The sequence below is a fragment of the Hypanus sabinus genome, chromosome 11 (assembly GCF_030144855.1).
Source record: "Hypanus sabinus isolate sHypSab1 chromosome 11, sHypSab1.hap1, whole genome shotgun sequence".
Classification (NCBI taxonomy): Eukaryota; Metazoa; Chordata; class Chondrichthyes; order Myliobatiformes; family Dasyatidae; genus Hypanus; species Hypanus sabinus.
In genome coordinates, this window is record NC_082716.1 from 19913281 (window position 1) to 19928174 (window position 14894).

At 40.0% G+C, this 14894-nt stretch overlaps 1 protein-coding gene across 3 annotated transcripts in view; it reads right to left on the reverse strand.

Annotated features, from left to right (window-relative positions):
- Positions 1-11723, reverse strand: part of tgfbr3 (transforming growth factor, beta receptor III) — a 139979-nt gene extending 128256 nt beyond the window's left edge. Inside the window, exon 1 of one of the 3 annotated variants that reach the window (XM_059983880.1) lies at positions 11652-11723. The gene's annotated coding sequence lies outside the window, so the exon portion shown is untranslated. Of the gene's footprint in view, positions 1-6824; positions 7208-11651 lie in introns of those variants that run through there. The other 2 variants (XM_059983883.1, XM_059983879.1) reach the window with 2 other exon arrangements.
- Between the last annotated feature and the right edge of the window lie 3171 nt (positions 11724-14894).

The window sequence follows — 14894 nt, forward strand, 5'->3', positions numbered from 1 at the left end:
TGAGGAGATTTGGTAAGTCAACAAAGGCACTTGCAAATTTCTATAGATGTGCCATGGAGAGAGAGCATTCTAACTGGTAGCATCAACAACCGATACGGTGGGGGGGGGGGGGGGGCGCTATTACGCAGGATCAAAGTAAGCTGTAGAGAGTTGTAAACTTAGATCCATCGTGGGCACTAGCCTCCATAGTATCCAGGACATCTTCAAGGAGAAATACCTCAAAAAGGCAGCATCCATCATTAAGGATCCCCATCACCCAGGACATGCCCTCTTCTCATCGCTACCATCAGGAAGAAATTAGAGGAGCATGAAGGTACTCACTCACTGATTTAGGAACAGCTTCTTTCCCTCTGCCATCTACATACACTTACTGTAATTCAGTTTTTTCCTTAACGCTATGTACTGCACTGTACAACAAATTCACGACATATGCCTCAGATATTAAATCTGATTCTGATTCTTCTGAATAGAATTTTACACTCATTGACAGACTGTCACATTTGAGAACAAAGTGGAACAGCCCAATGCATTGTAAAATACATGTTTTAATTTCTCACCCACCCCAAATATTTGGGGCATAAATAATATTCTGCAAATAAATTTAAGTCAAAATCATAAGAATGTAAATATTCAGTCTTTATCTAAATACAGTATATCCCATCTGATTCAGAAGCCTTCAGAATGGCTTAAATTGCGGGTAAGATTTGTGAAACAATGTACCCTCAAACAGTAATGGATTTGTTTTGCAAGAACGACCCAATATCATCCAAAGTCAAAGAATAGTAAACTTTCATTTGTTCACATTCAAAAAGCTACAGTCGAAATTTCAGGTTTTGCATGAACTGACAGCAATCTTCCAATGCAAGATTAGCTTAATTTCTTTAAGAAAACAACATATTACTTCGTGAATTACGAAGCAGGGAAGGTAATGTGATCCCTCAATAGATTCAGGCTAACAATCCTGTGGCCTCACGCTGAACGACAGCACACAATTATGACTAAAGAGCGCTGAAATGGGAGCATAATCCCATCCGCAACCAACAACAGACCACAAACACACTAATAAGTTCTCTGATTTTGTTGAATTAGCAGAAGTATTGAAACACAAATAAACTTTCAACAGGCAGAAATATTCTCCTTTACACCACATTTTGTGACCATGACCCCACTCAAAAGATGTCAGGAAGTAAAGGGACAAGAGGACAGGTGTTGTACCTACAGCCACTGGCACTGGAAGGTACTGTTGGAAGGAAAGCAAGTGCTCATGGAGATGGAAGAATGAATCAATGAGTCAAAGAAAATAGCTCCTTCATAAAGCTGAAAGTCAATATGGTCCAGGTACAGGTCAATGGGACTGGGCAGATTAATGCTTCAGCACAGACTAGATGGGCTGAAGGGCCTATTTCTGTGCTGTAATATCCTATGACTCTATGAAACAGGAGACATGTATGGTGTTGGCATTCTTTCACATCTCCAAGGGCCCAAACATTCCTTCTAGGTGAAGCAGCAACCCATTTGCACTTCTAATTTAGCTTAATGCATTCGGTGCTCCCAAATGGATGAAGGGTTAGACCTGTCACTTCAACTCTCCATCTCACTACATCTGGGGCCTCTGGCATTGTTTCAATAAACCCCAATATAAACAAGGATGGGCATCTACACTCAGAACATATCTCAAACACCATTTATAAATTCCGCTGTTGTTGCCAAAATCTCAGATGACAACAAGAAGACATATACAGAGGTGAACAGTTTGATTGGTTGAATGGTGTAAGCAAGTCCAAGGAACTGTCAAGGAGTTCAGAAAGGGGAATAAAAATCAGAAGAACACATGCCAATCCTCACTGAGGGGGTCAATTGTGTAAAAAGCTGAGCAGCTTGAAGTTCTTGGGCATCACATTTTAGAGGACATATCCTGGGTCCGACAGACTGATACAATCATGAAGAAAGCACGCTAGCAGCTCACTTCATTAGATATTTGAGGAGATTCAGTAAATAACCAAAGACCCTTACCAATTCTTATAGATGTACAGTGGACAGCATTCTCACTGACATGGAAGTTCCAATGCACAGAATCAAAAAAAGATGCAAAGGGTTGTAAGCACTACCAGCTCCATAATGAGCACAACCCTATGACCTTCCCCACCACTGAGAACACCTTCAACAGGTAGTACCTCAAGAAGCAGCATCTGTGACTAAGGACCCTGTCCAGCCACAACTGGCCCTCTTCTCATTACAATCATCTGGGGGAGGGGGGTAGAGGAGCCTGAATACTCACACAATAATTTAGGAATACTGTATCTTCTTCCCCCCCCCCCCGCTATCAGGTTTCTAAACAGGCCATGAACCCATGAAAACTACCTTGTCATTCCATTCTTTTTGCACTATTTACATTGTAATGTATAATTATAAATCTTTCTACTACCAGCTACAGCAAAACAATTTCAAAAAATAAGTCAGTGATAACAAACATGATCCTCAACTGCCATTTGGTTGTATATAGATAAAATGGGAAATATGCTCCTGAGTTATATTCAGTAATGAAACTCTGTGTAATATTTGTCAGCCTCTTCACTTGCTTTCGAAACAGTCTTTGGTACGTGGTGACATCTGGTAACCACAAAGTTATATTTTTGAGTGATCAATTCATCTACACCAGCTAATGGGTCAGGTTAACATTTGGATCAAAGAGCAAACACCATGTAACATTTGAACTGTTACATACCTTTCAATCACACTGTCAACTAAAACTGTTTACTACTCAAGACCAATTTCAAAAATCTTCTTCCTGTGTGCAGCTTGAACTTGATAAATTGTTAGTTACAGGAATTGGAAGTTTTTTAAAATTAAAAAAAAAACAGATGAGAAATAAACAAAAACTGTGTAAAATGTTATTTTCTCCAAATCTGACATGAATCCACAGCTGCCACAGATCTAATCTAAAACATATGTCCAAAAGAACAAACATGGGTCAGGACCCCTGTTGTCCTATCACATCACGATTAAATCTGTGAATAGCAATCTCTTAAAATAGAAGAGATTCACTGAACAAAATTTTCTGAATACCTTTTTGTACTCACTTTCTGTATGTGAATTTATTAAAGTTTAAAGCTATTCATTGTTCAATCAACTTGAAAAATAAATTGTGCATTTACCACAAAAAATATTTAAAGTTACAATTTAAACTGGACAACAAGAGTGAATTCAAAGGGAACTTTTTAGGTTGAATACAACTTGCTGTTGTGGTAACCGCAAATTCTCACAATAGTTCATGCATATTACAGCTTTAGTTAACATTTTCAAAAAAAAACTTACCAGCAGATGGCACCCATAGTATTACACGGGGCCTTTGTATTTAAGACAAATTTAAGAGATGTTGTTGATATGGGAAGACTAGCAGGAAAAGTTAGCAACAATGGCATGACATGCCAGAGCTAGAGTGTGTAATTTAAATCTGCATCATGATTTTATCAATATAGTAAACCAAAAAACTTTGCTGAATGCTTCTGTTGAAATTGCACCCTTTTATGAACCTCATCACACAGAGCCAAGCAAGTGGTATCCAATGTACATTCCAGTGAACAGCTGGCTGAAAATTGGCAAACATAAGATATACAATACTGACACATTCCTTATTTTCACATATTCATTACCTAAAGTCCGAACTCGCCTTGTCTTCTTTTAAAATACATCCACAGTACGGTTTTCTACAGCACTGTAAATTGAGGTTGATTGAAAGATCTAACAAGATTTGCAGGTCATTTATTACACAATACAATTCTACACTGATGCAAAGCAAGTTTAGGTGCACAATAGAATAGCTGGCTCCCAGTGAAACTTTCCCAGCTTGCAATAAGAAATAACTGAATTCCCTGGGCAGTTTTTCCATCAAACCAAGTGTATTTTTTTGTCACTGACCTCAGTACTAATCCACACTGTTGTGAAGAAGGGCAATGATTGTTCCTCTAGCTGCACCTCACAATTCAAAGTTATCAGTCCAAGTGGATGCAGTATAACTGCAATCCATAACCAATTTGATTTGTTTTACCACATGAAGCAGTTCCAATATGCCTTTGGCATTTGAAGTGTTACTTTCAATACTGCAAAGCATTAGCATAACAAATATCCATAGCCATTTTGATCCATTATAAGAGGTAGTTTTGTTCCCTAGAGCTGCACATACTGTGAAGTGTAAACCTTTACTTTACCACTCTCCTTTCAAGACAGCAGCTATATTTCATTAGGAGTTTGAGGAGATTTGGTATGTCACCAAAAATCACACATTTCTACAGATGTACCACAGAGAGCATTTTAACTGGCTACATCACTGTCTGGTATGGCGGGGGGGAGGGGGGCTACTGTACAGGATTGAAGTAAACTGCAGAGAGTTGTAAAATTAGTCAGCTCCATCATAGGCATTAGCCTCCGTAGTATCTAGGATACCTTCAAGGAGCGGTGCCTCAAACAAGCGGCACCCACCATTATGGACCCCCACCACCCAGGTCATGCCTTGTTCTCATTGCCACCATCAGGGAAGAGGTACAGAAGTGTGAAGGCACACACTCAACAATTCAGAAACAGTTTCTTCCCCTCTGCCAACCGATTTCTGAATGGGCATTGAACCCATGAGCATGATCGCACTCCTTTTTTTAAAATCTCTATTTTTTGCACTACTTATTTGACTTAACTATTTAAAAAATATATATATTTACTGTAATTCAGTGTTTTCTCTCTATTATCGTGTGTACAGTGTACTGCTGGCACAAAGTTAACAAATTTCATGACATATGCCAGTGATATTAAACCTGATTCTAAAATTTTGTTACACATTTGGATCCAATTAAACCTAACATTTTTCAATGGACTCTTACAATCTTGCTCTTCACAGCAGTGTCTCTGATACAATAATTTAATGGTCTTTGGACATAAAGTAGGTTAGATTTAAAAAATCTGCCTTACAAGAAACCATAAAATGAATAATAGAAATAAAGGGAAATGGCATCAAATCAGCACTTTGTCACAACTCAAAACCACATGGATTAGAGTACTGTATTCTGATTTCTCTGTGTTTTGACGTCAACTCTTTGTACAATTACAACTTGTCTATGTTTCGAGCTGAGATCCTTCATCAGGACTTGAAGGGTCTCGGCCGATACGCAAGCTCTTTATTGCTCTCCGTAGATGCTGCCTCACCTGCTGAGTTCCTCCAGCACTGTGTGTGTTACTCCAAATTTCCAACATCTGCTGAATTTCTTGTGCTTACAACTTGTCCAAGCATGCTTTCTTAATATCTTCTGAATGCTGACATTTTTTTTTTATTTTTAAAAAAATCACAGCACATTACTTTTTAAAAAATATTTCAAAGATTATAAATATCACCAAGCAAATTCCTGTATCTACAAGATAGGAAACTATTTTCCTAAAGTTTTTCATTTACAGTACAGCAATCCCACCCAATTTAGAAACATGTATATTAAATTCTTTGTTTAATATAGGGAGCAAACTTTATTTCCATGCTCTTGCCAATATCTTTCCCTCAACTAGATATATTTAAAACATTAAATGGGCATTATCTCTTTTTTTGAAGTACACGAAACATTCAAACTGCCTTCCTTGCTGTTCTCCCACATAAGTGGCCTGGAAGAGCTTTGGGGCATCTTGAGATATTGAATAAAAACAGTAATTTCTTTTAGACTCTGCAGTACACTGCAGCTTCAACCTTCACATATTTTTTGACGTCAAAGAGATAAAGAAAACAAAATAATTGGAAGTCTGTATCTACTTATGGCCCAAGGTACGCTTTCTGCAATCATTGCTGTCTATCTGGCCTGGATGAGATAATACTTAGGGCTATTTGAACAATAAGTGAAGAGTCATTTTCAAGGACTCCTTATCTCATGTTCTCAATATTATTGCTTATTTATATTATTATTATTTATTTTATTGTTTCTTTTGTATTTTCACAGTTTGTTGTCTTTTGCACACTGGTTTTCCACCCTATTAATGCAGTCTTTCATTCATTTTATTATGGTTATTGGAATTATTGAGTACGCCCGCAAGAAAATTATTACATATATGTACTGTGATACTAAATTTACTTTGAACTTTGAAATTTGGAGACTCAAGCTACAATTTAAGTAAACAGAAATCGATCTTTCCTCCCAGTATAACATCCCTGTCAATCAATACAAATTAATACCAACTCTAATTGATGAGTTTAATTCTAAGAGCCATCTAACATCGATAAAGCTCAAAACGAACACCGCAGCTTGAGCATGGGATCGCAGGAGTTGGTGCCATCAATTCAGATTTATACGAATTCAAAGGATTCACCCATTAATGTCGGGATCCCCAGGCTGATTTATAACATGAGTTTCTTTTTCAGGAGATATGCAATATTAACATTTCTCAAAAAAATAATCAATTGAACCTGCTTATCCTATCAACTGTTCAAAGGTAAAAAAAAATTACTTTTCCATATGGCAACAGATTTTACTTTGGAATGTTGGCTAAAAGACAGGATTCTTCCCACCTCCAATCCCCTTTCCCTTTTGCGACTGATCCAAAAAAATCGTTAAAGCTGAAAGTCACCTCTAACTGGTACTGATACTGCAGAAATTGCCTACTGGTAAACAAATTCATTAGTAAGATTCACATACATGTAGGCCTAGATGCAAGCTGCAAGTTATTATTTTGCACATCTACAACACCGTGCAACTCTTAACTCACAAATACTGCAGCATATGCATGCAAATAACAAATATGCTTTCATTCGGTTGACTTTCAGATGCTATCAAACGAGCCACGTGAAGGAAGGAACTCACCAAAAAATAAACTTCACACGGTTCGTGAAACAGGAACGAGGAGCAAGGGGGAAGAGGAGAGGTTTGGGGTTATTCCTCCGGAGGATCGGTGGGCAGGTTTGGATCAAGTCTGCTCCTCAGCTGTTAAAAGGATCACATCCCCGCAAGTTGCTCGAGCTGTCAAAACGGGGCAACGTAAAAACACTGACGGAGGCCCGAGTTTGAAACCTCACACTTGAGTTTGCAAAAGGCTCTGGATCGGAGAGCGCTGTCGGTGAGAGCAGCTTCCGACCGTCAGCTTTCCTGAGGACACACACACACACCGCCGGCTGCTCGTTGCTCCCCGGCCGCCGCCGTCCTCACGCCGCGCCAATTGACTCGTCTCGTTCTGACAGCGACTGGCACGAAAACCGCCAGGGCGCATGCTCCCCATTCGCGTGCGCCTCGGCCCCGCGGCTCCGCCCGCACCCCCCCCTCATGTCGTTACGTCACCCACAGGTACACGTCTGATTGGGTGGACCTGCACACGGAGGCGGGGAGAGCGCGCAGATCGACAAGGGGTTGGAAACGAGCCGCGGGGCTGTGGTGTCACACAGGATCACGTTTAGCGGGAATTAAAAGCTTTGAAATTCAGTATTTTGCCCCAAATTTCAGGGAAGGGTGTAGGCTTTTTGCAGGTAAGGAAGGGGAGAAAAGTTATCCCGAGGATAGGGTGGAGCAATGTTTTGAAACAAGTGTGGCAAGTGAAAATTCCACCGCTTATTCTGCCATGGAACAGGTTGCCCCATTCTGTAGCAGGGGTAATAAATTCGGACGTATGCGGCTCACAAACTGATATTTTTGACAGTTCTCTAGGGGGTTTCCCTCCTGCAAATTTGATATTTCCGAAAAGGAGTGAAATGATAAGTAAGCGAGTAAGTTGCACCAACACCGTGCTATTATTGGGTCTGAAAGAAGGAGCACTTGGAAATAGTTTAAAGTACGTTAACACTTTTTAACCACAAAAGAGATCGGGACGAGATCTTTGCAGGTTGGGAGCAAAACGAGTCAGATTCAGCGAAATAATTTACCGCTAATTGTCTCATTTTAAGATGAGGCTAGCTAAATTTTGATAGAAGATTTTCATCTGTTTGAGGCACTTCAAATAAATTCCCTGTTGGGAAAATTGAGCCGTCATTTTTTAGAGAACGTCAATTACTGCAATGAACGAGAAATCTTGTTGGTCAGTAATATATTTTAAGTCCCATTGTTCAGTACATTTGCTTTATTTAAAACCTCTCGGCTCTCATTTTACCCCTACATCCATTTGGAGTCATCTTCACATTTGGCGCTTCTTTATCAAGACTGCTGGGCTAACTAGCACAATACCCTTTACAAAATGCTGAAGGAACTCAGCAGGTCAGGCAGCATCTTTGGAAGTAAATAGGCAGTCGACGTTTCGGACCGAGACCCTTCGTCAGGACGGAAACTATTCATTGCCATACAGGCTGCCTGACCTACTGAGTTCCTTCAGTATTTTGGGTGCATTGTCTTGGGTTTCCAGCATCTGCAGACTTTCTCGTGTTTACAATAATTCTTTTTTCTTTCCCATCCTTTCAGTTTTTTTTTAACAAAAACAAGCACCTGTAATCCACTCTGCGTTTAGGTTTCTTCAATGCTACTATCTTGACTTTCTCGAATGGTGCTATAAACTAATTGGTTTTTTTTGCATCCATCAGTTTGATTGCATTTTGGAGATACGTGTATATAACGTCTTAGAGATTTCTATAGCGCGTCAACGAATGTCTTTTGAAAATAAGGTTGTTAAGATGAAGCATGTTGCTTCTGAATCCATATTGATAACCTGACCAGATAGAGGAAATGCTATTCTGGGTAATCGATTTAATTGTTTTACACATAGAGTGGTGAGCGCGTGGAATGGGCTGCCGGCGACGGTGGTGAAGGCGGATAGAACAGGGTCTTTTAAGAGACTCTTGGATAGGTGCATGGAGTTTAGAAAAATAAAGGGCATGGGTAACCCTAGGTAATTTCTAAAGTGAGTACATGTTTGGTGCAGCATTGTGGGCCGACTGACCTGTATTGTACTGTAGGTTTTCTATGTTTCTGTGTTTCTATACTAGATTGCTGACCCCTTTTTGAGACTACATCCGGACAACTGAAACTTAGTGACGCCTTTACAACGATTGCCAATGGCTTGTACAATAACTATCTATGTCAGTATCGTCTTTAGTTAAGGGGGCTGATCTCTTTTAAAAAGATTGCCTCTTGGAAGGACATGTTGCTCAGGATTTTTACTCTGAATACTTGGAGAAAACGGCTATCGGTGTTCAGATCAGAAGACGCGACGTGTTGATGCTGTCGTGCTGACAAAGCACTGCACTATCACCAGTTGGAATCAACTTCAAAAGGGATCACCACCGGTCCTCTCAGGTGGGACTCAAAACATGGCGTGCTGGGGTCCACGGGCCCTCGGTTAGTGGTAGGGGTCCGTGGCATAAAGAAGGTTGGGAACCCCTGATGTCGTGCTATCATTCCAAAAAGGAAGTGATTTATCTTTAATATCCTGGCCAATAGTTACACCTCCACCTCGAAAAATATTTATAAAACAGACTAATCACTGCACCGTCCCTTTGCAGCTTGCATGCGCTTTCTTAGCGTAAACGGACTGTTGCATTTCCACACTGCAATGCTTTATATATGAAAGTCTCTTGGGATAATGCATGGTGCTTATAAATAGAAATCTTTCTTTCTGCAGATTTCTGCACACTATATCTCATGTTCATCTGGCGTTTAGTCCCGCCTCCACCCCGCGTCTTCTATGTTCTCTGCTTCTTCTGTCGCTGGGGGTTCCGAGAGAGATCGGCACTGTTACAAAGTACCTTTGCGTCTCTTTTTAAACTCTCCGCGCTCCTGATCAAGTGATAGTGGAAATTACCTGCTGACTGAGTATTTGTGCACTATCTGGGCATTTCTCGTCGGGGTTGGTACTTAAACAAATCTTTATTTAAAGCAAATAAGGAATAGAGATACCGCAAATGCTGAAAATCCAGAGCAACACACACATAAAATGCTGGAGGGACTCAGAAGCACAGACAATGTCTATGGTGAGGAGTAAACAGCCGACATTTATTTACAATTCTGATTTAAATCTGAATCACGGGCCCTGAGTTAAAATAAATGGAAGTAAAGGCTTCATTGGGAAAGGTTACACCGTCAAAACTGAACACAAATTCCACTTTTTCATAGTTTAAAAAAGTGGAATGCAGTTCAAAACCGCCCCTATTGCCCCATTACTCGCCTCCCCCACTAAGCCAACAATGTACTGTGACTTGCTGTAACAGATTGGTCGCCTTTCTATCAATTGGCTGTGCAGGTTATTATCATTTTTCTAAGTTCCCGCTGTTCTAAGTATTTACTAAAAATGAGGCAAATGAGCAAATGAGGCCTAGTTAATTACCTACAGAGTGTAATTGCATGCAAGGCTGTACACAGAAGTTCTATACTGTAAAAGGATTAGAAATTATGTCCAAACGCTGGCAACTGTTCGCCTGGGCATCTTGATCGGCACGGACCAATTGGGTCGAGGCATCCGTTTTCCACGCTGTATTCGTGACCGAATATTCTGGAATTGTGTAAACATTGGGAAGGTGCAGGTCGGGGCTTAACAATATCTGCTCAAAGGTAGCACTCAGTATTACCTCATAACTCTCAGTTTATTGAAATTGGAAGAGGCCCCTTCCGTTAAAGAAAGAGGAACGGGATGTGTATAATACAGTGAAAAAAATATAACGCATGCTCCGTTGAGTGGAGGTGCAAGTTGATAAGGTATGCGTGACCAGAGAAAATATTATCATAAGCAGAGAAAAGAAAGCGAGCTGGAGATCTAGCCTGAGTGGAAAGCGCAGTTCAATCACTCCGATTCCAGGCAAGGATCCAGAAGTCACGTGCTGTGTATCACGCTCCTGACGAGATGAACATTTAGCTGATCCGTGCAATTCGTTGTTGCGACAGCGGTCCCCAAGTGCACCAAAATATTCAAAATACTTCAAGCCCCGCATTGCTTTCTGGAATATGATCTCAAGTTTGTTGCCTATTTGTGCAGTTAATTATTGGGTAGTATTTAAAATGAACACTAACTGCCAGCGATTGAACTCTTTTTAATCCTGGCTTTGAGTGATTGGCGCCAAATACTTCTGCATTCTTGAATAACTATCACGCGTTATTAAACAAATATCTACAACACCCTTGAAGGAAATATTTATTTTAAAAGCCAAAACGACACAGGACCCTAGAAGTCTTCGGAAACGATTCACGCTGAATAACAAGCTTTCTCCGCGAAATAAGTTCACATTGACAAAAGCCTCTGTTTTGGATCGCAAGAATTTTCGGATAGGATTCGTAAATTAACACAAACAATGTAGAAAGGGCGACCAAACCACACTGCAAAACGTATCAGCCCAGATAACACATCAAATCCACTCTCTGAAGTGTTGGAGAATAATAACTCTCAATCTGTGCACGTTACGTTGTAGAATTTCCTTAAAATGTTAGCCGAGTGATTTACTAATTACTAATTAAAAGAAGATCTCTAAAATTCTGAGTATTATTATTACTACCACAATTGTCAATCCATTTAGCACCACACAGTTTACCTTGAATAATATTACGGAACACTTAACAATATTAGTGTTACCTCAGCATACAGGTACATATCAAATCATAAAATACTGAAAATCCTACATGACTAAAAAAAACAAATATTACAACTGTACGTCATCATTAAAAAATAGAATTAATTCCCGAACAATCTAGTTTATCGCTGCCACTTATTTCTATGGTATCCATTACCTGCCAACAGTTGCGAAATTTGAGTTCTGGTTGCAGCTGTTAAGCCTATATTTATGTTTTAGTGTAAGCAGCTCTTTATACAAAAGCTAGATGAAAAACACATCCCACAATTGATGTCATTTTGTGGTTTGGACAAATCAGGGCAATCTAACAATATTGCTCTAGGCAGCTGAGATATTGGACTAGTGCTGGTAGGTATAGGGTCATAATCACTGGTGCTTATCTGCCATCTGCTGGAACATAAATGCAATGCAACGTTAGTCCCTTGTGGGATGGTTACCGTCCATTGACGCACATAGGAAAAATGACGCCAACTATTTTAAGAAATACAGCCAAATTTTGTTTTATAGTCACCCCCCCCCCAACTGGCGCAGAAAGTGATCATTCTTACAATATGAGATCCTTTCTCGACTTCTGTGTTTTTTTGCAGTCAGCTGTTTCTCAGCCCACCAGCTGCTTATCAATGTTTCAGTTGGTAACAGATGCGATTTTTTTACAGAAGTTGGTGTATTCAACAACTTTACCATCAGCGAGGTTAGTCAGAATGAGCACGCACAGAGGTTTGCTGGACACAGATACAGAGCGACCATAAAATGCGTCCGTGTAGTTAATTATACGGTCTCCAGACCAGCATTCATCCAACGAGATGAAATCAGAATGGCAAAATCTACTTACCTCGTCCAGCAAAATGTAACCAGTTCTACAACATCCAAGCGCTTTACCCTTTCTTTCAGGCATTACTGATCACAAAGTCAGTAACTGACTGTTTACTCAGGCGCTGATATTCCAGTACTTCAGCTGGACCTTTCTCATTCTTCACTTTCAGAAACTCATACAGCATGGAAGCAGGCTCTTAGGACCAGTATGTCTATGTGAAAAATCAGATACTGTACCTATCTATAGACATCCAATTGACTAGCACTTGCTCCGTAGCTTTCTATGCCTTAGCAATTCCACAGCTTTTCTGGTTAATTCTTAAAAATTATGGGAGTATCGGCCAAACTTGGTGATGACCAGCCAATTTATGGACACCCCCACATCAAGTTCAAGTTTAATTGTTGTTCAACCATAGACATGTATAGAACTAAACATGTCCCTCCAGAGCCAAGGTGCAAAACACAGTGCATGCAGTCACACACAGCTCACAGTGCATATCGTTACAGGAGCACATACAATCACTCAAAAAAAATTAGCTTAAGTCCCTGAGTGGCATAGCCTGAAGATTGATGGTGCATTGATGTTGTTGAGCAGCCATGTTTCTGCAAGAACAAGAATGCAGCAGTTGCTCATCTCACAATGGTTAGCCGCATATGAAGGGAAATCTGCTTGTCCTGTGGTGGGTCAACCACAGACAATTCTAATTGAACAAACTCCTCTAATATTAGTAAATTAAACTCTGATGCATGTATAAACATTTGTTCCTATGAATATCAGAATTAATTTCAACTCTTTTCTCTCCATTTTTTGTTTTATTTGTTTCAACATCCATATAAATGACATCCAGTGAGCCATCAGTGAATCTGATTATTGTCTTAACATATCCACTGTTCATTTTCCATTTTTTCAATGCAGTTAACTGCAAGGAATCAGAGATATCTGGCAAGTCGAACAACATCCATGGGAGGAAGGGAATGGTCAACATCTTGGTTCAAAACAGTGGACCAGGATTGAGGACACATTCATTTGAACAGCACGTTATTTAGCACTGTGATGGATAGTTACTCCAGGCCAGTAGGCCTCTTGGTTGTTTGCTATTCTTGCTTTCTAAACACAGCAGCTACCACTTACAAGATCACGAATAATTTTAAGTGAACTTCCAACTAACAGTTGTTTGACTTCAGGTCATAAATGGAGGTCAGTCTTCAGTTCTTAAAATGTAAGTGGCAAAAAGTAATCAGCTTGAAGTTAGAACAAATACTGTCTATAAAACAGCTTTGCAAATGAGCTCCTCAGATAGTAGACACCCTGTCTGTGAGAAGTAAGATTCAGCTCACCACACCTGGTTTATTGCTACTTGAGCTGCTGTATAAGGTAATGGGTCTTTAATTTCGCTTGTTACAAACAGACAAGCTGACTCTGGGTTGCTTAGTCCAAGGAGGCATGTAGAACCAGATGGATAAAATCATTTAGCATATCAAATAATTGATGTGTTTAGAGTTTGAAAGTTTATGTACTCAAGGAATTGAATTGAATTGAATTGAATTGAATTTCAGTTTATTGTCATTTAGAAACCACAACTGCAATGCAGTTAAAAAATGAGACAACGTTCCTCCAGAATGATATCACAAAAGCACACGACGAAACAGACTACACCAGAAAATCCACATAACGTTTGGCAATCCTCAATCCAGAGTCCGGAGAGGCTGCTGCATATTAATATCACGCTATCATCTTAGCGTGTTCCCGCGAAAGGAGCTCCAAAACCCACCAGACAAAACAAGAGTACCCAGACACACCAAATCAGGAGACCAATTCTATCACCCAACAAACCAAAAACTAACGCTACAAGACCCACACAAACCCACAGTTACCTGTGGTTATAGTTAACATATAGTTACAACAGAGCAAACAATACCATAATTGATAAAAAAACAGACTATGGGCACAGTAAAAATAGTCCAAAGATGTTAAAAGACTATAAGTTCGAAAGAAACCACCACACAGTTTCCACAAGTCCTCAGGGTCCCTATAGACTCGTCATCCCACGCAGGCAGTAGAAGGGAATACCCCCCGCTATGGACTTCCACGGCACCACTGGACTCAGCCTCGCAGACACAGCACACAGTGAAAGTGGCCCGACCGCAGTGGACTCCGAGTCTGTTGAACCTCCGAGCCTCTGACCATCCCCTCCAACACAGCCTCTCCGAGCACCATCTTCTGCCTCAGAACCTCACAAGGAGGTTAGCTTGTAACATTAATTGTGAACTGTGAACATTAAGCTGAGATCTATGTCTCCAAAATGCTTTTAGATAATTTGTATTAAAAGGGTATGTGAGGAAATATACGAGTGAAGTCACCCACGTGGTAGAAAAAAGGTAGATATACAGAGAGAGAGCAGTTTAGGCTTGTGAGGAGTGAAGAACATGAAGAAGAATTATAGGAAGATGGGGTGACTAAAATCCATTACTTTAGTTCCGTTTTCTGCAGTGGACAATTTGCTTGTCCACATTATTGGCATGTGTTTTAAGTTTTGGAAATCCTTTGTGTTTAGAAATGGTTTATAATTTGGAGTGAGTTTTAAAT